Source organism: Pongo abelii, chromosome 17 (assembly GCF_028885655.2).
Source record: "Pongo abelii isolate AG06213 chromosome 17, NHGRI_mPonAbe1-v2.0_pri, whole genome shotgun sequence".
Lineage (NCBI taxonomy): Eukaryota > Metazoa > Chordata > Mammalia > Primates > Hominidae > Pongo > Pongo abelii.
This window is the reverse complement of record NC_072002.2, coordinates 87,665,989-87,689,087: the sequence shown is the minus strand read 5'-3', so window position 1 is coordinate 87,689,087 and position 23,099 is coordinate 87,665,989. Positions and strand designations below refer to the sequence as shown.

Sequence of the window (23,099 nt, the reverse complement as noted above, 5' to 3'; positions counted from 1 at the left end):
TTCAAAATTTATGTCAAGCACTGTACTAATTACCAGGGATGTGGGACCTGCCTGCAAGGAGCTTCCTATCCTGTAGATACAGCTACAAAACAGCAGAACCAGCTCTTTGGGGGTTCTCTGGATACCAGTCTGTGGTCTTGATCTGCATGGGCAAAGAGAGTTTGAAGTAACCTAGTGGTCACAAGTGTGACTGAATATGAATACCAGTCTATAAATAATAGTGCCTAGAGGGTAACATTTGAAAGAGATATCTGAGCTAAGTTTATTTCTATCATGTTAATGAGTTTGGACTTCACCTGGTAATCTGATACTGTAAAAAGTCTAAAGCAGGTGTGTGACATTATCAGGTAGAGTCCTAAGAAGACAGTCATGGCCACATTGTACAAGAGTGATTAAATGGAGGAGAGCTGGGAGACAAAGTTTACAGCATGAAGGCAGCAAATGAAAACATAATCACAGATGATTAAGTTATTTATAAAGCATATACATACACCCATCAGTGGAGTTTGAGGTATTTAAACTTGTTCTGTGTTTGGAATGAAAGCTTGCTTGATTTATTTTTGACTTCAATTAAAAAATACTTTTAAATCACTAATTTTTTCCTGGGGCAGTCTTATATATTGAAAACAAACAAATAAGGTAAAACATTACCTTATCAAAAAACAGAGACCTCATTTAAAATTTTCAATCTGTCTTTTATAATTTGTATGAATGATGTTAAACTAGTTACCCTTCAGGGCTTCCCATATTGATTAATTACACACACCTTACATATATAAATATTGAAAATGCTTAACAAAGAGTAAGTAAATTATTATTGTTCTTGATCATTACTATTTTTCAACTATGAAAAATACTAATTTAACTCTTGATTGTTTTCATTTATAATATTAACTAAAAAATAGTTTCTAACTTAGAAATGGATTGAGATGAGAGGATAAGAAAAAAGCAAATAGCCTAAACTAGAGATAAGTCTAATTTTAATTCAAAAAGGCATATTTTAGTACTGTCAAAATCGTCTATCAGATGATGATATTAAATTTCCTGTAAATTACATATGTCAATATTTGTAAGCTACTGATTCAGACTGCATCCCTGCTACATTGTGTAGTGCCTAAATTTGTGCATGTTTGAACTGTATTTCCTGAGTGTATTTCAGATGAATTTTTGCAGCTCTACTGCTAGTGAGGTGTTTTGAGAAAATTTGGTGTAAGGCAGGAGTGTCAAGCTTTATGAGGGTTGGGTTTTGGCAAACAATGGTCCTGAGATTCTAATTCCGTGACTTCTATCCCCAGATTTGCCTGACTCAGTTGAGATGTGACACTGTTATTTTCCATTCCCTGATTCCTTTAGAGATACTGATGTGTGGGAGATAAAGAGTCACCCCGTGTTTTCCAAGCACCCAATTCCAGAAAGTGCTTTGTGGATTTGGAATAGATTTTAAAATGAATAATTGTATTAGTTGAGATTAAGCAAAATAGGGAAAGTTTTTTTTTTTTTTTTTAATACACACTAGCCTTTTCCATTTAATAGCTACAGAGCACCTATAGAATCAGGCTTCAATGTTGTAATTTGCGGCCCCAAGAAAGTCAAACTGGGACCATATAATTTGAACCAACAATAGGGATCAAAACAAAGTGAAACAAGCTTTCCCTCTTGTCTTCTTTCCAGAGCTTAACTGCCATAAATAGCACCTGAGTTGATATATTCCCATAAGAAGGCCAGTATAGATTGCTTTAGAACGTTGCCGTTGCTAGGAAACAAAAAATGCCCATTAAAAAAAGAATGGAGCAGTCTCTTTACTAAAAAAGTTTGCGAAGCATCTAATCTCCTTGTTAGTATGTTTGTGTCGCTGAGGCCCTCCACAGGAAAGTGTATTCCACCCATTTTCTTAGAGAGAGAGAGACAAGCATCCTATTATTAGACAGGTAACAATTTTTCTTCGTTACCATAAAGATTTTAGTTTTAAGGCAGAAACAATTTAATAACAGCTCTTACACTTCTGTGCTTGAGAATTCAATAAGGCCTATTTTCACACAGCAGGCATATATGGCTTGTATTAATTTCAGAGTAAGAATGGATACATTATTATGTGTTTGAGTAAAGTAGGGGAAAAAATTGTAGTGCAAGAATGTTGATGTCCTTCAGTTCCACAGGAAGGAAACCAGCAAAGAATTCAACAGATATTAAAATGATTGCAGAGGAAGAAAGAGTTAGTACCTATGAAAGGACATTGGACTACAAATCAAGAGGTTTCATGTTATAATCATATCTGTCAACAGGCTAAGTGTCCTTGTATAAGTCAGTTAAACGGCTTGGATCTCAATTTTCTTGTCTAAATACAGAAAGCCTCTCTCTCTCTCTCTCTGCGTGTGTGTGTGTGTGGGGGGGGATTGTGAGTGTTGTGCAGGGTGTGTGTGTGTGTGTGTGTTGGAGCAGTAGATATTACCAATTTAATCATCTCTTCTTTCCATAATTATTCATTGACAGTTTATTTCATCACTGTGCTAGAGAGATTAAACAAATCCCTGACTTTAGGAAGTCCACAGTGTAATGACAGAGATAGACAAATAACGTATCAAAAGACAATTATAATGCTAAAAGTAAGAACAGGACTAATCACAATATTTCACTTGGGTTTTCATGCATGAATCCTTTCTATGACCCACTTAAGCTTCCTGTCCACCTTTATACCCCCAGTGCTGCTATCTGGACATCGAATGATAATTCATTTTGTAATATAAAAAGTGATACCATGCTGGTATATAGTCTTCCAGGGGATTGACAGTTTTATGGGCACAAAATCTTAAGCATATGAAGCTAATAGAATTCATACATTTTCAGCTAGTGTAGTCAGATACTTCTACCATATCTAAAATTATATAATGTAAGATTTTGTTTTCCCTTTTTAAGCAATAACAATTTAGCTGTTAATTTTATAACTTCCACTTTGGTATCTTTGGGTTAAGAGACAGGTTGGCTGGTTCAAATGGATTTCCAGTATCTCTGGAATATGAAAAATATAAATATAAAAATTGTGGTATCAGAAATATTTAGAGATCCTTGGAATTGTTTATTTGAAATATTAAGAGTAATGAAAAGATCTATACAATATTTTTTACATTGTCTTTTCTGTTCTTTAAATAAAGTTACCATCCACCATTTATGTAATCCTAAGGAAAAAGAAGTCAAGTTACTAGAGAAATATTGCCATCTAGGCTTTCCGAGAGTCCAAACATTATATTTGCAAATAATAAGATGTTTTGAGGGGCCTTCAATTTAAAAGAATTAGCAATAAATCCAGTCAATATAAATCATGAATTCAAAATTAAAGTTAGATTTCTTCTTTTTGCTCTACCCAGCATCTCTGAAATGTTTTCATAAAACACTTGTAATCTGCCTTCTTCTTCTTTCTACCTAGAAGTCACTAGGCTATTGCTTTTTATTTTTATTTTTTTAAATTAATGAGCTGCCTTTTTATCATCTTCTTTGTTTTCTTTATCTTAATTCCTTTACTCTTATAAAGGATACTAATACTATACATAAGTTTGGGAGTTTTAGTTTCTAGGACATACTTTTAAATTTTTGATTGTGTTTGTGTGCTTCTTCAATGTTCTCTCTGGTTTTATAAAGCAAACCAAGTAGAACAATTATCTTGCACTTCAAATTCTGCTACGTTGTTAGTGTAGTTGAAACACTTAAGCACTTGTTTTTTATTAATCAATAACAAAAATGGATTTCATTATTCTTAAAAGAAGACCAGTGGACTCTAAATTTCTACCTGTAAATACAGCAGATGGTTGGGAAGTCCTCGCTTCTTTGTCTGGGACTGGAACAGCTTAGTTTAGTAAGGTAAATGGGGTCATTTTGTTTGGTCTACAAGGGCATATTTAATAGGGTCAAGGTCATAGATTCCATTCCACTTCAATTAGCTTTGCCCCTTTTCAGTTCCATGGGCTGAATTTCTAAGTACAGATATCCATCCAACAAATAAATCTATGCACAGGCCAAAGGGGAAATAATGAGAATATGGAGAGGGATCCATAAAAACTTGTCACAACTTAAGAAAAACAAAAACAGCTTATAAGCCAGCAGCTAGGAAATGATTGAATAGTGACAAACTGGCTGATTCCTAATGCCAAGAGGATATTTGAAGATGATGCATAAGTGCCTTCAAAAGTCAAACATTTGTCCATAAATGTAGAAGACTGTAGGGGACGAAGAAATGTGTGAAACAGTTCCCCCTTCAATGAAGGACTGTTGTCTGAGATTATTCAAATGCTGTTGACATGTCCCTTCGGCTCTCAGCCCTTTCAGAGACTGCCTCACCCCTTTCTCTTGCGGGAGCAGCCCAAATCCATTACCTGATTACTGTGAGGCGGGAAGGAGTATAAAGGCCAGGCCATCTCCGTCCAATGCTGGACAATTCAGACAGGCCAGTCTAGCCCTTGAGCTCCCTGAGGGGTCAGCTGGGGCTGTGATTGGTCCTGAATGACAGCTCAGTTTCTCCCTCTGTCAATTTTTTTGTCCTTCCCATCCTTCCCACACATATGGATCCCAAGAGCCCTCCTTAATAAACATCCTATGTACTAAACTCCGGTGCAGAGCCTGCCTCCTGGAAAACCTGACTGTTGCAAATAGTTTTTCAGTTTCTATTTAATGTCAGAACTGGCTCCATAATTTGCAAGTTCCAATGCAAAATGAACACACAGGGGATCTCTTAAAAAATTGTAAGACTCTAGATGGTGATGCAGAACATTAAACCAAGTGTGGAGTCTTCTACAGGCAGGACCAATATGATGAGACTGATTGCATGCCCACCAAGGCAGCCCTATTGAGGTAGAAATCACTGTTGTCATCAAGAATTCAGAGACTATATAATCATATTTCTGATGATTTACCACAGGAGATAATACAAAGACATAAGAAAATGCAAAGAATGGGACAGTTTTAGAGCCATGCAAATAAATTCCTGGTAATAAAATTTGGCCATAGGCATTCTATTAAACACATTGACAAGAAACATAATTTTGTAAATTACTGCATGAAATAGAACAACAATATCTGAAGCTATAAATATAAGAAATAGAACAAATTTTATTTAAAATTTTGAACTTTTAACACTTGTAGCACAAAAGACAGTGAAATTACTTAAAATTTTAGAAAGGCTCTGATCTTATGTGAGCTTATGTCATGATTAGTAATATGTGCAATCACCATTCAAAAGGTTTTAGGATCGTGCTTGTGCATATTTTGATCACTCCCTCTTAATCTATTCTCTTGTTATAAATACAGTGTCCTCAAAGTATCTGCACCTCAGCCTCATGGCCCAGATGATTGTTACAAATAATTACTGGGATTTGGTGAAGCACAACCAACTGTGGTGATCAAGATGCCGGTATTCAAAGCAGTAGACAGTATTCAAAGCAAGCAGGGCTCCCCATTCGAAGAGTATTTGAGCAACGCATAGTCCTATTAGGGCCTGCCACGCAGCAACATCTTCTTACACGAATTATTATTATTATATTACTAACAAAAATAGCAATGCAATTATGAAGCCTTCATATAGATATCAAATGTTTCCTGACACATTTCCTTTTTAAAGAAACTCCTCGAATAACATATGTTCTGTACTGTGTGCTATGCTACATTTGCTGAAGAAGAGCAAACAGTCAAAATAGCATCCCGAATATATTTATTTATCCATTCTGCTATTGATTGCCATTTGGGTAAATTTTAGTTTGTGTCTATTAGTGATCCAATGCATATTTCTCCACTTGAATATTCAATGGATATGCAATAGATACTCATTTTTTTAAATATTCTGTGTTTTTACACATGGAGTATCACACAACAGTAAAAATAAATCAACTCCAACTGCCTGACACGATATGGATGTCTCACAAAAATAATGTTGAGTGGGAAAGGCAACATGAAAGAGTACACGCTGCATGTGTCCATTTAGATAAAGTTCAAACACGGGCAAACAAACCTGCAGCATTAGAAGCCAAAATATTGAAATGAGGTGAAAAATCCTTGGGTTCGGTTTGGATCACTCAAAAAGAGAGGCTGAGCAGAAGGTTAGATGAAAGCCATAATTCAGTTTCAAGACTTTCTGCCTGAGCTAGTGGTCATCAAATCAGAGAATCACCATTTGTTGTTTTGTCTTCCTTTTGGCTCCTTCTGGGTCATGAAGTGGACTTCTTTTTGTTGTTGTTTTTCTTTTTTTGAGGCAGAGTCTCGCTCTGTCGCCAAGGCTGGAGTGCAGTGGTGCAATCTCGGCTCACTGCTACCTCTGTCTCCTGGGTTCAAGCAATTCTCCTACCTCAGCCTCCTGAGTAGCTGGGATTACAGGCGCCCGCCACCACACCCAGCTAATTTTTGCATTTTTAGTAGAGACGGGGTTTTACCATGTTGGCCAGGCTGGTCTCGAACTCCTGACCTCAGGTGATCTACCCGCCTCAACTTCCCAAAGTGGACTTCTTTTTTATACATCAAGGATTTGTGACTGTTTTTCAAGTGAGTGTATGGCTAAGGGAATACTTTTCACTGATGTCACCAAAAGAACTCCAAACTAACCTGACTCTTATTTGAAATTCTACTAATACCAATATTGTAAAGAGTCGGATTTTTTATGACATTGTCCCCTACTGATTAAAAAAAAATATTCCCAGGGAAAGTAATAAATTACAACTTCTTCTTTAAGACAGAGATCATTTCTTATTCTTCTTTGTAAACCCAGTGCCTTGTACCAATTTTTGACAAAAAAATAAAAATGAAAAACGTTTGCTGAACGGGAGATAACCCTTCAGTCATTACATGCTGCCATGAATGAATCCCAGATTCTTTCCTCAGGGATATTTTCTGTTATGGAGACGTTGCTCTAACTGGACCACAAAGCTGGGGAGTGATGGTCAGCTGGGAAGCTGTGATAAATGACTGGAAATGGACACTGAAAATATGAAAACAAATTGTGCTTTCTGCACAACTTTGCCAAGGAGTAGCCTCAATCACAACACATCCAAAATAGTATAAGAACATCTTCAGCATTTGGTCTAACAGACAAGAGTATATATATATATATATATATATATAGTCATATATATATATATATAGTCATATATATATATAGTCATATATATATATATACTCTTCAGCATTTGGTCTAACAGACAAGAGTGTATATATATATATATATATAGTAATACTATATATAATAATACTATAATAATATAATCCTATAATAATAATAGAGTAATACTGTATATTTATATATATAGTATTACTCTTAGACTCATTTACTTATACATTCATTCATTCATGTAACAAATAGTTGCTATGGTGTGTCATGCATTGTGTTGGTGCAACTGATACAAGAATGAACAGAAAAAATATCATGGTTGATGCACTCCTAGAACTTAAAATCTAGGGATAGAGATAAAATTTTAAGAATCACACCAATAACATAAAACTACGAAAGTGGTAAACATTAAGAAGAAACAAGGAGGGTCCCAATTTAGAGAGATGGGGAGGAGGACGGGGAGAAAGGCTTGATTGTTTGTCCTCCTGAGCGTCCACAGCCCGAGTTACTCTCAGAGTTAACTGGACAGAGACATGAAACTTAGCCTTAAATACACAAAGTAGTTGTGGCTCAGCCGGCTGCTATTTTTCAGATTCTCAGTGTGCCTCTCACCCCTCTGACATTCGGACTCCTGGGTGTTATTTTCCAGAAGATTTTGAGGTAAGCTCTCTGTATGAGTTAGAAAATACGCTTCCCAAATCACCATATCCTTAACAAAGGGTGGTAAAAACCTATCTGATGATAAGACTTTATGGAAAGAGGCTCACTAAAGCACCTTCACTTACTTGTAATAATTCTAAAGTTGGGAAAACAATTTCATTTTTTTCTTTACTTTTCCTAAATTTTTTATTTTTTCTAAAGCTGCTTCCAATTATCATTTTCCCCATACATTGGTATAACAGGATTTAATACCAGCCTCTTTTAGTATTTGACAATTTTAAAAAACTTTTTATTAAAGTCTTCTTCTCCCCATATTTAAATAGTATGTAAAGTAAAAAGAAATTGCAAGGTGCATTGAGCACTAATTGTCAGACCAATTATTCAATACACACACACATAATTATGTAAGGAAAACATAAGCTATCTCAGCAAAATTAAGCATTTTTAATTGTTATATGATGTGCCAAAGACAGGAATGAAAAAGATAATTAAGATGACAGGTTTTTGGTTTTCTTTTTGAGACAGTCTTGCTCTGTCACCCAGGGTGGAGTGCAGTGGCACAATCTTGACTCACTGCAAATTCTGCCTCCTGGGTTCAAGTAATTATTGTGCCTCAGCCTCCTGAGTAGCTGGGATTATGGGCATGTGCCACCACACCTAGATAATTTTTGTATTTTTAGTAGAGATGGGGTTTTACCATGTTGGCAAAGCTGGTCTTGAACTCCCTACCTCAAGTGATCCGCCCGCCTCGGCTTCCCAAAGTGCTGGCATTACAGGAAGATAGTTTTAATTAGGGTAATTGCAATAGTAAGTGAAACATCTCAAAGAAGAAGGAAAAAACATAAGGTTTTACAAAGGAAAGGTTGTTAAGAGGGAGGGTGGAGATGGGTCTGGAGTATGCAAGGGCAGGATGGTCCTTTGTGGTTAGCCATTTTCCTAAATTAAAAAAAAAAGAGGGGGTTGGATTTCTTAACCCTCATTGATCTCTGAAAGTGCTGGACTTAGACAAATTCAGCATTGTCAGTCCTCCTATGTGTCCACTGTGAGTCACTGAGCAATATTGAGCATGTCATAGACTTCCTGAATGAGACGAAGAGTTTAAGAAATAATCACTGAAAGGCTCTTGTTGAGGATGTTTCTAAAAAATTCAACTGGTTTGCAGAAACCTCTCGTGAAGGTCCCAGGTGACTTTAGCTCCCAGAGAGCAAGTTATTTACATAAAGGAGGGATTCCTGAAATAAAAAGCAGAAGTATTTTTAAGGGCTATACTAAAGATCCAGGAGTTGAACTCTGAGAGCGATCAGTCCAGTGAATTCTAGAAGATTGGTGTAAGCAGATCCCTTGTCATGCTGCAGCACTTCTTGAGTTTCTTGAAGCTCTCAGGCTGGGATGCTGATGCCCTTGGTAATGTTGTTCACAATCCAAGTCCCCTCTCATATGAGGGCATGCATGTCCTGAGCATTTCTTCAAACTACATTAGTAGTTTATAGACAAGCAGCTTGTCCAGGGCGAACTCAGGCCAGTGGTGGTCTGCAGCATGATGAGGTATCTGAGGTTTATACAAAGTCATCAGGCTTCAGCTCTTAGGGCTTCTTCAGATCCAGAGACAGCTTCCAGGCCACAAAGAGACCCAGTAAGGGATCTGGACAGCTCGGTTTTAGTCTTCAGTGACTTCAAATCAAGTACAAATGAGAAAAACTGGAGAAGGTCATTTGGAGGATAGTCACCTGATATTAAAGAAAATACAGAAAAAGGGAGAATTTTATAAGGATTGTCAGTTTGGGAAACGTAACATGTTCCAGCCCAATTTGCAGTTAAGTACCAACGCTCCTTTTTTCCATAGGGAGGGTAGAAATCAATTAAGTGTTTACCAGGTCATATGGTTTGGATTTGTGTCCCCACCCAAGTCTCATGTCAAATTGTAATCTCCAGTGTTGAAGGAGGGGACTCGTGGGAGGTGGTTGGATGATGGGGGTGAATTTCCCCACGATGTTCTCATGATAGTGAGTGAGTTCTCACTAGATGTGGTTGTTTAAAAGTGTGTAGCACCTCCCCCTTTGCTCTCGTCCTCCTGCTCCTGTCATGTAAGATGTGCCTCTGATCATGATTGTAAGTTTCCTGAGGCTTCCCCAGCCATGCCTGTACAGTCTGTGGAACTATGAGTCAATTCAACCTTTTTCCTTATAAATTACCCAGTCCCAGGTAGTTCTTTATAGCAATGCAGGAACAGACTAATACACCAGGCAAAATAGAGTGTACATATATGTAAGTTATATTTAATTTATAAAGAAGTAGAACATAGCTCAAAGACAATGAGCAGGGATAAAATCTGATAACACGGAGGGGTGTACTGCATGTGATACACGGTTTTCCATTGAGACCTGTCATTTTTCACTACAGCATTTTGATCAAAAGTAACCTCAAAGACAGTGCATTCTTAATCACAAAATAAGGCTGGTCTCTTTAGATTTGGCCTGATTATGTACACAGGTACAGCAAGAATGGTAATTTACCACACAGGCATTCTTATGTTTGCTGTGCTGGAAATTTTTATAAGGGATCTCAGATCGGATATTCGGGAAGCCTGGGAATCTAAGGCAACAATTCAGCACTAGAAATTTGAGCAAATTTCTCTCCTTTCTAGTTTTCAAAATATCCTGATTTCTGGACTTGCCAGTAAGTCACTTTTCTTACTCACTCATAAGGGTGAGAATCTTATAAACTGAGTGCCAGGCCAGGTTTCCAAGAGGGCGTTGTAAGCATTGGCCCCATAAAGTCAACCTTAGCTTAAAGTATCTAGTTGCATCTGATTAAATGAGCATCATTCTCAAATATGACATTCCAAGCAAGATCTTGGTTGCATAAGCAATGTTTCTAATTGTGTTCTTTTGACAAGGACATGCAAATAACTATATTATATAATGTGAATGTATGCACAGAACTATATTGCTATGAAAATAAGAACATTCAAGAGGTTCACAATTCTGAGAGTGTTGGGCAAAGAGAAAAATATTTCGTTTAAAAATGTTTCATTTGAGTTTACAAAAGCAAAATCTACTGCATTGTTCTGAGTTACAGATAAGGAGAAAAGTCTTCCTATATGTCTATAAAAATAGAAAATTAAAACGCCAATGACACCACAAACAAAACCCACAGCCATCCCTTTTCAGTATCTTAATCCAATGTAATTAATGTGTGTTCCACTCGATCTTGGGTTGACAGTCTCATGAATATGAATCTATCAGTTTCTCAGCTGTTTTCTCAACTGAAAAACTGTTTTTTTCCATCAGTTTTGGAAATCTTGGCTCACTCCACTGGTAGGTTCTCATTTAAGCAATGATACCATTGGAAACCTATGCCCAAACATACATGACATAGTCCTATTTTGCAGGGCTCTGATACAGTCTCCTTAGTTGAGGATGGAAAATTCTGAGCTGTAGTAGATTACCAGAGCTTTCACGGAAGCTTCAGGGTAAAACAAACAATATCTGGAAATGACCAAAGACTTAAAATGGCTGTGGTTAATTTCTTACTTAAAAGGCTAAAAAGTGCAAGGCCTGATGAGATTTGTTTTAAAAAATAATTCAATAGGCAAAGAAATTTTGTTGTTTTTGTTGTTTACAACACAAGGTAATAAAGTCAATCCAAAAAGGTTTTAGACAGAATATTTATAAACATAACAATTAATTATTGTCAAAAAGAGGAGATATTCTATGTAATCTTTACAAAGAAAAAGCTCAGATATTACATATACTAATCTTGATACATAATATAACACAAATATATCAAGCTTATAGTTCTATCAAAAATATCACGTAAAATATTATAGAAGTCTAGACTAGATCCTCAACACCTGAGTATTACTAAAACGTCATAAGTAAGTCATGTAAATTCTTAGTCCAAAACCACTGGTCTAGAAGATACTAGATTCAAATTAAAGAGGTAAAATTGTGACCAAGTCAATACTTAAATACCTAGAATTATTAATGATAATGCTACAGTGCTGTTGTCTAAGCCAGGCAAAGCAACACCAGACTCTAACAAATAAAAACATATGAAAAGAAAGGGCACTGGCAAATTTCCATGTAATTCCAATCCAGCGTCCATTTTCTGAGATATTTATATTAACAATATTTTATCCATAAAAACTTCACCTAGGGAAAGCTCAGGATCTCTTCTAACTTTCTAGCACTTCCTATACACTTATCAGTCGTAAAGTATCAAATAGATTTGATTATTTATAGCACTTTTCTTTTTATAATGTGAAAAAAACACGTTTATGACTGGGGCCATCTGGGTGGTTTTTAAGATAGATTTCCTAGAGAAAATAATAATCCAATTTTGGAAAGGCAAAATATCAAAAGTTGTTGGAAGATCTGAACACTTGAACAAGTTCATATTGATACAATGATAGAGGCAGGAAGCAGAGAAATTCTAGGCAGATGAGGGTGGGTCCCTGGCAAAACCCTGCCTTCAAGCAGAAAATCCTGAAACCCATGGCCCAAAGTGAGAACTTCCATCCCTGTTTTTCTGCTCCAATGTTGCCTTTTCCTGTACTACCGACAGCCCACTCTGCCCCCTATCCTGTGCCTATAAAGACCCCAGACTCAGTCAGAGAGAAAGGGAGAAGCAGCTGGACATCTGAAAGAAGGAACTTGACTTCAGAGGGAAGGCTTGATGGCTTGATTTAGAAGAAGAGTCCTGCCAGAGATGGCCAGACTTGAGGGGAAGATTACCTGCCCATCCCATTTCCTTTCCAGCTCCCCTTCCTGCTGAGAGCCACTTTTTCATCATTCAATAAAATTCTCTACATTTACCATCCTTCAATTCGTTCCTGCTACCTCATTTTTCCTGGATGCCAGACAAGAGCATGGGAGCCACAAGTGTGGATACTCTAAAAAAGGCTGTCACACTGGCCCTTTGCCCTCGGTAGTGGAAGGCAGCCACCCCATGCAAGAAGGCAAAGGGCTTACTGAGCTGTTAACATTTAAGCTGTCCATGGATGGCAGAGCTGAAAGAGCATTGTAGCACGCCCTCTGGGGTTTCAGAGTTGAACATCCCTACCTGAACACTGCCGTGGGGCCTGCATGGAGTTTGCTCCTGCTGGTGCCCAAAGCAGACAGCTGGGTCCCTTACTTGCTCACCCATGTGTTCCCGCAACAAGGGGTGGTGAGCTGAGTAAATGAAGTTTGTTCCTGCCAGTGCCTAAAAGTGCTCACTTCAGTTCCTGTACTCATTTGCTTGCACACTCCCTCCCATGAGGGTTAGACATGGGTGGACTGAGGAAACAAGGCACCTCTGTCACAAATACCATTAAGGGGTCAAGAAAATATTCTGCTTCAATATGTTACTAAGAAATAATAATTGGTTATCTATTTAACCTAGGGACAACAAACATTTTAAAAGTAAAACTAGGAGTTAAGATGATCATAATGATCCTTAGCTCTTCTATAAATGAGAAACCTTTGTTTTCATAAATTATCAAGGGCAAAAACAATCGTACAAACCACGGAAAGTTACTTTGGTAAGATGGAATCTTAGCTATCCAGGTGGATTACACAGAAGTTACCAAAGAAACTTTTCTTTTTTTAAGACGCATTTATTTAGCATCGTGATCAGATTATTACATTTAGCAATCAACAGCATGGGTACAAAAAATCATCTATATTAAAACCCTTTGTTGGAATGCTTTGTACTTTCCACAGAACAGAAACTGAAACACCCTGTTATACAATCAATCACAAATACAGTCCTTGAGATTTTGCCCATACACGTGAGTATTGGTGGAAAACATGTCTTCTTTGTAGCAGCTAGGCCCTGCCACCACTGTGCTTGGCTGAGTTCACAATTCTGTTGTAACCTGTAGCTTCCCCATCACTTCTCTGGCTCTCCTCTCCTGCTAAGCTTTGTTTCCTGACTGTAATTAAAATCTTCTGCCACTGCCATAGCTACTGCTGCTACTGGAACCACCCCAGCCACCTTGGTTTTGTGGTTTGGCAAAGTACTGGCCTCCACCACCATAGGGGCTGGAGCTTCTGCCTCCAAAATTTGCTCTCTTCATAGGTCCAAAATTTGAAGACTGTTGTAATTGCCAAAACCACTGTAGCTTCCACCACCTCCAAAATTGCTTCCATCATTACCAAATCCATGATGACCATCCCCGCTGCCACTATATCCACCACCACCACCATGGCTGCCACCAAAGCCACCATGACTGCCACCAAAACCACCATGGCTGCCACCAAAGCCACCATGACCACTGAAGTTTCCTCCATGACCAAAGTTGTCATTCCTACCAAAGCCACCTCCATGGCCACCGCTAAAGCTTCCAGAACCACTTCAATCTCTTTGGCTGAATGAAGCACTCGCCATCTCTTGCTTTGACAGGGCTTTCCTGACTTTACAGTTGTGGCCATTCACAGAATGGCATTTCTGAATGACAATCTCATCCACGGAGTCATGGTCATCAAAGATTATGAAGGAAAAGCGCCTTTTCTTGCCACTGCCTCGGTTGGTCATGATTTCAATCACTTAGATTTTTCCAAACCGTTCAAAATAATCTCTTAGGTGATGTTCTTCAGTGTCTTCTTTAATGCCACCAACACATATCTTTTTCACAATTAAGTGGACACCTGGTCTTTGAGAATTTTTCTTGAGACAGCTCTTTGGTTCCACAGCTCTTCCATCCACCTTGTGTGGCCTTGCTTTCGTGGCTGCATCCACCTCCTCCACAGTGGTGCATGTGACAAACCCAAAGCTCCTGGAGCTCTTGGTGTTTGGATCTCTCATGACCACACAGTCTGTGAGTATTCCGCATTGCTCACAATGGCTCTTCAGGCTCTCATCGGTTGTTTCAGGGCTCAGCCCTCCAATGAAGAGCTCCCATAGCTAATCGGGCTCTTTAGGAGACTCCTACTTAGACATGACAGCAGGGGGAAGAGAGACCTTAACAATGCTTCCTTGGCAGCGTCCACGGGCAGAAAGGAGTAAGCTGGCAAAGAGATCTCATAAAAAGGAAACTTTTATAGCCTGTTTTAAAAAGACCAATAATATAAGAAAATTTCAGTAGAACAGAGAGAAAACCAAAATCTAGTTTTACAGCACTAGAATGTTTGATACTCAAACTCTACTTGAAAATCTTATAAATAAACCCATCAAACCTTAACCGGTTTAACCATAACAGCCAAAATTCCCTTTCTGATAACTTTCTAAAATTTTTTCTTCCATTTAATTTTTCTTCCTATAATTTTCTTTTTCTCATCCTGGAATAAGCAGTCATTTTATTTTACAACATAATTACTCTCTTTTTTCTTAACAAAAACTCATCCAGTATATTTTGCATACCAGATTGTGCCTCCTTTCCACTATTACTACTAACTGAGTCTCATTCACATATATAGATAATATGTTTTCACAACATTGACTTCTACTTCATAGAGAAAAACAGGAGGAAAATAATTGTGAACTATCTGTACTCACACCAGCATTTCACAGCATCCTATATGGTACAACTCCTCAAAGTGGCAAAACTGAACAGGTTCATCAGCATTTGCAAATAAATTTCACCTTTCTATACCATGTAAAACATGCGAGGCAAAATGTCTACATACTTAAAATTATGTTTAGTAATTAATGGTTTAATGTTTTATCTTTCTTAAGATGATCTTGATATCTAATAAAATTCCATTAATTGACTCAATTCAGTATCATTCCAAGGCTTTAGAAATTATCTTGTAACTGATATACTATAAAACATGCTTACTATTAAAATAAAGTTTGTCAGAATAATGATCTGATTTGCTTATATAACATACATACTTACTTTTTTTCATAATTTTAACTATTTAGTAGAATTCATGGTAATTCATTCAATCAGTAAACACGTATAAGTTTATGAAGAGCATGCCCAAGGAGAATAAGAATGTAAGCTTGTATTATACTTAACACTGGTAATTCAGAGAATACATAGATGTCTCTATTGAACCAACAATGTTATACTAATCTCTCTTGCCAAAGGTTTACTTACATATGTGAGCTGGAATTTGTAAGATGTATTAAGATGTGTGAGTTTGTTTCTGTAAGAATGTGTTTTTAAAGTATATTGAAAGTCAGCCAGGTGTGGTGGGAAAGTATTTGAAGTTCAATTTTCTTAATTTCTGAGAAATTAGGAATATACCATTTAAATAAGCATTTATTTATCTCTAAGCCAATCAGATTAGGACTGTGTTAAGAGGTTTAATGATTTAATTCGACAATACCATTTAGGAATATATTGCATACATACCATAAGAGATAAAGGTATTTCTGAATTTTAGAAATATAAACACACAGACACACACAGAAATTCAGCAGTGGGTTAAACATAAACACAGAAACACAAAACGAATTGCTCTATATTAAGCAGTTATTCTCTTCATAGAAGGTATGAATTTTTAATTGATTGGAGCTCAAGATAGATGAAATAGACAAACAGAAAAGACTAACAAATTAGATTATCTGTCATTCTTTACTCCACAGAGAAAAGATCTTTATAAACCATTAATCCATTTATAGAGATTGCCACATGCTCACACAATAATGGAAAAAATATTGCAGCATCCATACTCAAACAAATACTCAAAAGGAATCAAAATCGTATCCTTTCCACACTACCAGTGGGCAAGAGTCCAGAACAAAGACCAAGAATCAGACTCACCATTGTGTTCCCTCATCGTGTTCCAATGAGAAACAGAGCACAAAGCACACCAAAAGCCTCCAGACCTGGACAGAGCAAAGGGGGACCCAAAGGCGATTTCCTATATGACCCAAGCCACGGCACCCAAATAGTGAAAGAAAAAATGCACCAAATAAGGAAATGTTTTTGTTCAGGCAATGGTATTAGGAACGTATTCATTAAGGAATATCATCTCTACATATAGGGAGGAAACACTGGGCCTTATAAAACAAGGGATTTCTGGAGGAAGACTAAAGCAGGTCTTATCTTGGTATGAAAGAGCAGAGTGGTCAGATATTAGAAGCCACTTTCTGAAATGCAAAACATTGACTGATTTCAAAAGGACAGGGGGGTTTCTTAACCTTGATTATTTTCCAGGAACATAAGACTCGGGTAAAATTCAACATTATCAGGAACACAGTGGTGTTTGAAACAAGAGGAAACTAAAAATGTAATTCTTAGAAAACTTCTGAAAGCTTTTTTTACTGTTAAAAGTTGACAGGAGTCCTTAGAATTGAAGGTTAATTCATAGAGGAGGAAGAAAGTTAGAAACCCTTGTAAGATTTATTCTCTCAGATATTTAAAAACTAATACAAGTGGATCTCACATTTCAGAAGACAACTTCACAGAATAGTCAGCCCCTGAAAGTGAGCCGAAGTCTTCTAATTTCATTCTAGAATGATCAGTTAGAGCGCATCATTTGTTATATTGCAGAAATTCTCTTCACATCATGAAATAAGTATGTTTGTTGCTGGTCACGTTTCATAGATAATCATAAAAAACAAAGCAAACAAAACAAATGCTTAATATATATATAGTGCAAGAGAAACTTGTATTTCAATATTAGTAAAAGCAAATCAATAAAAAGCATTTTCTATACCTTCTAATTCACATCTTATAAGATTTTACTTGGGCCATGCGTGGTGGCTCACGCCTGCAATCCCAGCACTTTGGGAGGCCAAGGCGGGCGGATCACCTGAGGTCAAGAGTTTGAGACCAGCCTGACCAACATGGAGAAACCCCGTCTCTACTAAAAATAGAAAGTTAGCTGGGCATGGTGGCGCATGGCTGTAATCCCAGCTACTCTGGAGGCTGAGGCAGGAGAATCGCTTGAACCCGGGAGGAGGAGGTTGCAGTGAGCCAAGGTTCTGCCTTGCACTCCAGCCTGGGCAATAAAGAGCAAAACTCTGTCTCAAAAAAAAATGTATAGAATATTTAAATTTATATAAATATAGAAATTTAAAATATATTTAATATATATTTAATATATAATAAATATTATATATTATATTTAATATATTATGTATATTATATATTATATTTAATATATAATATATTATATTTAATATATAATATATTATATTTAATATTATATAATATATTATATTTAATATATAATATATTATATTTAATATATAATATATATTAAATATAATATTTAACATATATTTAACGTATGATATATAATATTTATATATAAATTTTTATATATTATATATAATTATATATAAATTTCTATATTATATATATAAATTTATGTATTTATATATTATATATAAGTTTATATATATTTATAATATATAAATATATAATTATATATAATATATAAAAATTTATATATAAATAGTATATATCATATATTAAATATATGTTAAATATTACATGACATATATAATATTTGTATATAAATTTTTATATATAAATTTATATAAAAATATTACATATTATATATTTATATATTTATATATTATATATGTTATATATTTATATATACTTATATATTTATATGTTATATATTTATATATATTTATATATGTATATATTTATATATATATTTATATATGTATATATTTATATATATTTATATATATATATATATATATATGTATATTTACTTGATCTTCTTAAGTTGCTAAGTGACGAACAGCCAACCTATGATATGTGTATAGTCAGTATTGTCAGGCTCAGGCCAATAGACATACATTATGCTGAAAAGCAGTGGAAGTATTCTTGTAATCCATAACTATGTTAATTTAAATGAAGTGTTTATTATTGAAAAGACTTTTAAAACTCAGAAAAGATAGATCTTCCTGAAACAATTTTATTAGCTTGGTGAGTGTATATTTTAGTTATCAAAAAAAAAATTGCCAAACTCTACCAAAGGGAATGAATTTAATAATACATTTAACTATGTAGTAATTTTCGAAGCCCCAAATCTTTTTACATTTAATATCATGTTAAATCAGTGATTTGTTTTTACATTTGACAACCTAGAATTTAACACAGGCTACATTGTAATACCAATGGTTAGATGAATGTTGGTATAGTATATGAACATTGTACTTAGAAATACGTCTGGCACTTTTAAATCACACCTGCAATTCTCAAACCACCAAATCCAATGGAATAAATCTTTCCACATAATTTGTTCTGTAAAGAAGTCCTAATATACACCAAAAAATTTGAAAAATTATTTTGCAATTCTGTTGAATTAAATAAAAGAAGAAATCACACCTCAGAATTAATAACAATATTACCTGATGAACTCTTAAGAATCTGTCGTGATACTTTCATTAAATTGTTTAATAATATACATAAATAGAGACTACAGAAGTTCAATGTGCTACTTATTTTAATTCTGAAATTTGGTTAATTTATTTAAATCAATTTGTTTTTATGTTGAAATGTATCAATAGCTTTTAAGAGAAATGCATATTTTCATTTGTTTATAAAGTTGTTGCTCCTCTCCCAAAGGTAAAGGTACCACTTTATCTGTAAATCTCATTCATAGTTGACTCAGGTGAATGTTCCTTTGAGGATATCAGTTATGCAGCAAACTGAGAGTTGTACCAAGGGCTATTAAAAATTATGTAACAAAGAAAACATGATCTTGGAGGACATTTAGAAAATCTCTTTGACAGGGAATAACAGAGGGAACTATCTTACAAAGGAACTTCAAAACACATCGCTGGGCTAGAGGGATATATTGTCTTAGAAGACGTTTTGAATACAAATTGCATATACCACAAGACACTGAAAAGGAAGTCGATAATATGAATTTGAAAGGCAACAGTGTACAGGAATAAATCTGATGCTTCACTTCCTGAGTCAACAAGCATGGAATCTATGAGGTTTTCAAAGAAATGGATGAGCAATAGCTTGAGGACAACATGTAAATAAATGAGTCCCCGGGGCCCTGTGTAGACATACTGTTCAAATAGGTGATTTTCTGCATTCTGAGCAGGCTGAAGTCCTGAGAAGAGTCCTATTTTCTCCCCTTTGTCATTTCATCTTCTTTGACACTCCCTCACTCACAGCCTGCCTCCTTCTGATCCCAGCATTGTTCAGTATTAGGTTATTGCAAATAGCAAAGCTTGTACCAAGGTTTGTATCACCAGGGCATGCCACATTAAGGCAGAAATGGAATTGCTGGTTAATCTTTCAACTAAAGTGTGTAAGAAAAAAAGATACCTATTACTAATAATAACTTAAAAATAAATTGTGAAATGCTAGCTATGTTCCAGATATTGGGAAAGACACTCTTGAGACAGAGTAAGTGGCGTACTTCAATCCAACAAAATATTTATGAAGTCACTGTAATGTGAAACCCACTGGTCTGGATACTATAGACAGACCTACAAAGACAGAAAAGAGAGACCCTTTTTTAAGAAGCTTATTATTTGCCCCCCTTAAATTCATAAGTTAAAGTCCTAACCTCCTCTACCATATCAATGTGATCACATATGGAAATAGATTGTTTTACATGTATTAGTTAAGATGGGATAATAGTGGAGTAGGATGGGCCCTCATTCAAAATGACTGTGTCCTTATAAAAAGAGGAAATGTGAACACAGAGACACACAGAGAAAGAGAAGAAGGCACAGATCAGGGTGATGCTTCCCCAAAACAAGGAGCTCCAATGATTGCTGGAAAATTGCCAGCAATTTTACGGTCCCTCCCAGCCCTCGGGAAGAACCAACCCTACTGACACCTTGATCTTGGACTTCTGGCCTGCAGACCCATGAAATGATAAACTTCTGTTTTTTGGGCACCCAGTTTATGGCACTTTGTTACAGCAGCCCCAGCAAACTCATACAGAGCTTGACAGTTGTTCTGGGAGAAATAAAATACAAACACACATCCATAAAATATAAAACAAGAATACAAGTTAGAAGAGAAGAATAAACAAAATCATGTAGGATTTTAAACTTCTGGATAAAGGTAAGTGGGTGTTTCAGATCAGACAAATCTCCGCAGAGTAGACATTTAAGCTAAACCTTAAAGCAATTGACAGAATTGAAGCAGGTGCGGTAAGATTGTGTGTATTGCAGAGAGGCAATGTTTTTTATTAGAGGAAGACATTAAGTACAGAAAAACACAGAAAATATGCATCCAACAGAGCAAGATAAGACCCCAGAGGAAAGGAGGGAGGGAGGTAAGGGGGCCATTCTGCAAAGAGCTTTGAAGGTAAGGCTGGGGAGCCTGCACTTAGTTTGAGGGAAGTAAACATTTATGTTTCTTAAACACAGAAAGCAGACACACAACAAATGTGAGTGTTCATGTGCACTTGCACTTGCACACACACAGGCACATACACACATAAAAACGAACAACTTGAATCTACAGATTCAACATTATTCCTATCAAATTATTAATGTCATTTTTCAAAGAACTAGAAAAAAACTATTCTAAAATTCATATGAAACCAAAACACAGCCTGACAAACCAAAGTGATCCTAAGCAAAAAGAGCAAAGCTGGATCATGCTACCTGATTTAAATTATACTACAGAGCTACAGTAATCAAAACAGCATGGTACTAGTACAAAAACAGACACATATAACAATGCAAGAGAATAGAGAACCCCCAAAATAAAGCCACACACAGCCATCTATCTTCAACAAAATTGATAAAAAATAAACAATGAAAAAATGATTCTCTATTCAATAAATAGTGCGGAATAACTGGCTAGCCATATATATAGAAGAATGAAACTGGATCTTTATCTTTCACCATATCCCAAAGTTAACTCAGGATGGATTAGAGAGTTAAATGTGAGACCTCAGACTATAAGAATTCTAGAAGAAAACCTAGGAGACATTCTAGACGTTGGTGTTGGGAAATGATTTATGACTAAGTCCTCCAAAACAATTGCAACAAAAACAAAGATTGGAAAGTGGGACCTAATTAAACTAAAGAGCTTCTGCCCGGCAAAAGAAACCATCAACAGAGTAAACAGACAAGCTATAGAATGGGAGAAAATATTTGCAAACTATGCATCCAACAAAGGTCTAATATCCATAATCTATAAGGAACTTAAGCAATTGAACAAGCAAAAAACAAATAACCCATTAAAAAGCAGTTAAAAGACATGAACAGCCACTTCCCAAAAGAAGACATATGAGCAGCCAACAAACATGAAAAAATGCTCCACATCACTAATCACTGGAGAAATGTAAACAAAAACCACAGTTAAATACTATCTCATGCCAGTCAGATGGCTATTATTGAAAAGCCAAAAAAAAAAAAAAAAGTACATGCTGGTGAGGCTGCAGAGAAAGGAGAATGCTTATACACTACTGGTGGGAATGTCAATTGGTTCAGACCATGTTGAAAGCATTTTGGAGATTTCTCAAATAATTTAAAACAAAACTAACATTTGACCCAGAAATTGCATGACATTAGATTCATACCCAAAGGAATATAAATCCTTCTACCAGGAAGACACATGCACTCATATGTTCATCACAGCACTAGTCACAATAGCAAGGATATGGAATCAACCTACGTGTCCATCAATGGTGGATTGGATAAAGAAAATATGGTACATATACACCATGAAATACTATGCAGCTGAAAAAAAGTATGAAATCATGTTCTTTGCAGCAACATGGATGCAGCTGGAGGTCATTTTCCTAAGCAAATTAACACAGGAACAGAAAATCAGAAACAGCATGTTCTCACTTATAAGTGGAAGATAAATAGGGGGTACTCATAGACATAAAGATAATAATAACAGAAACTGGGGATTACTAGAGGTGGAAGGGAGGTAAGGGTTGAAATACTAACTATTGGGTACTATGCTCAGTGCCCGAGTAACCAACTGTATTCCAAACCTCATCATCATGCAATATACCCAGTTAACAAACCTGCACATGTACCCCCAATCTAAAATAAAAGTTTTAAATTCTATTTTTAAATAAGCCATTTGATGGTTTAAGCCAGATTTACAACCACTGGGTTTGTGTCTTGGAATTACTTGGAACTGCTATAAAGGAGGGATGCTCCTTATTGATTTCTACCTTGTTTCAGAGGAGTAACATTCTGAAGCATTTATGAGTCAATATTATTCTAGGTGCTGGGATTACAGCAGTGGACAGGACATACAGAGTCCCTTCCCTCATGTAGTATACATTCCAATTGAGGTAAATGCACAATAACAGATACATAGATATTTGGTGTAGCATCAGAGTAGTGAAAAAGACTATTACACAAAAATAAATCTAGATGAAAAAAAGAAAATGATAGTGATGTGTTTTAAGTTAAGATAATCAGGAAAGTTTATAAGAAGGGAAACATTTTGAGCAAAGACCTGAAGAAAGGAAGAGAAAGAGCCATTGTTTTCCCAGGTGTGGGTACCCTAGAG

General features: G+C 35.9%; 1 long non-coding RNA gene and 1 pseudogene across 1 annotated transcript; one reads left to right on the top strand and one right to left on the bottom strand.

The window, feature by feature from the left end:
• The first annotated feature begins 1,788 nt into the window (after positions 1-1,788).
• Positions 1,789-12,566, top strand: LOC129051691 (uncharacterized). Its single transcript, XR_008516121.2, has 3 exons — positions 1,789-1,928; positions 7,674-7,741; positions 12,308-12,566. It is a non-coding gene; the product is annotated as an uncharacterized LOC129051691 (long non-coding RNA).
• A 1,098-nt stretch (positions 12,567-13,664) lies between these two features.
• Positions 13,665-14,665, bottom strand: LOC134760275 (heterogeneous nuclear ribonucleoprotein A1-like; annotated as a pseudogene).
• Positions 14,666-23,099: the final 8,434 nt, after the last annotated feature.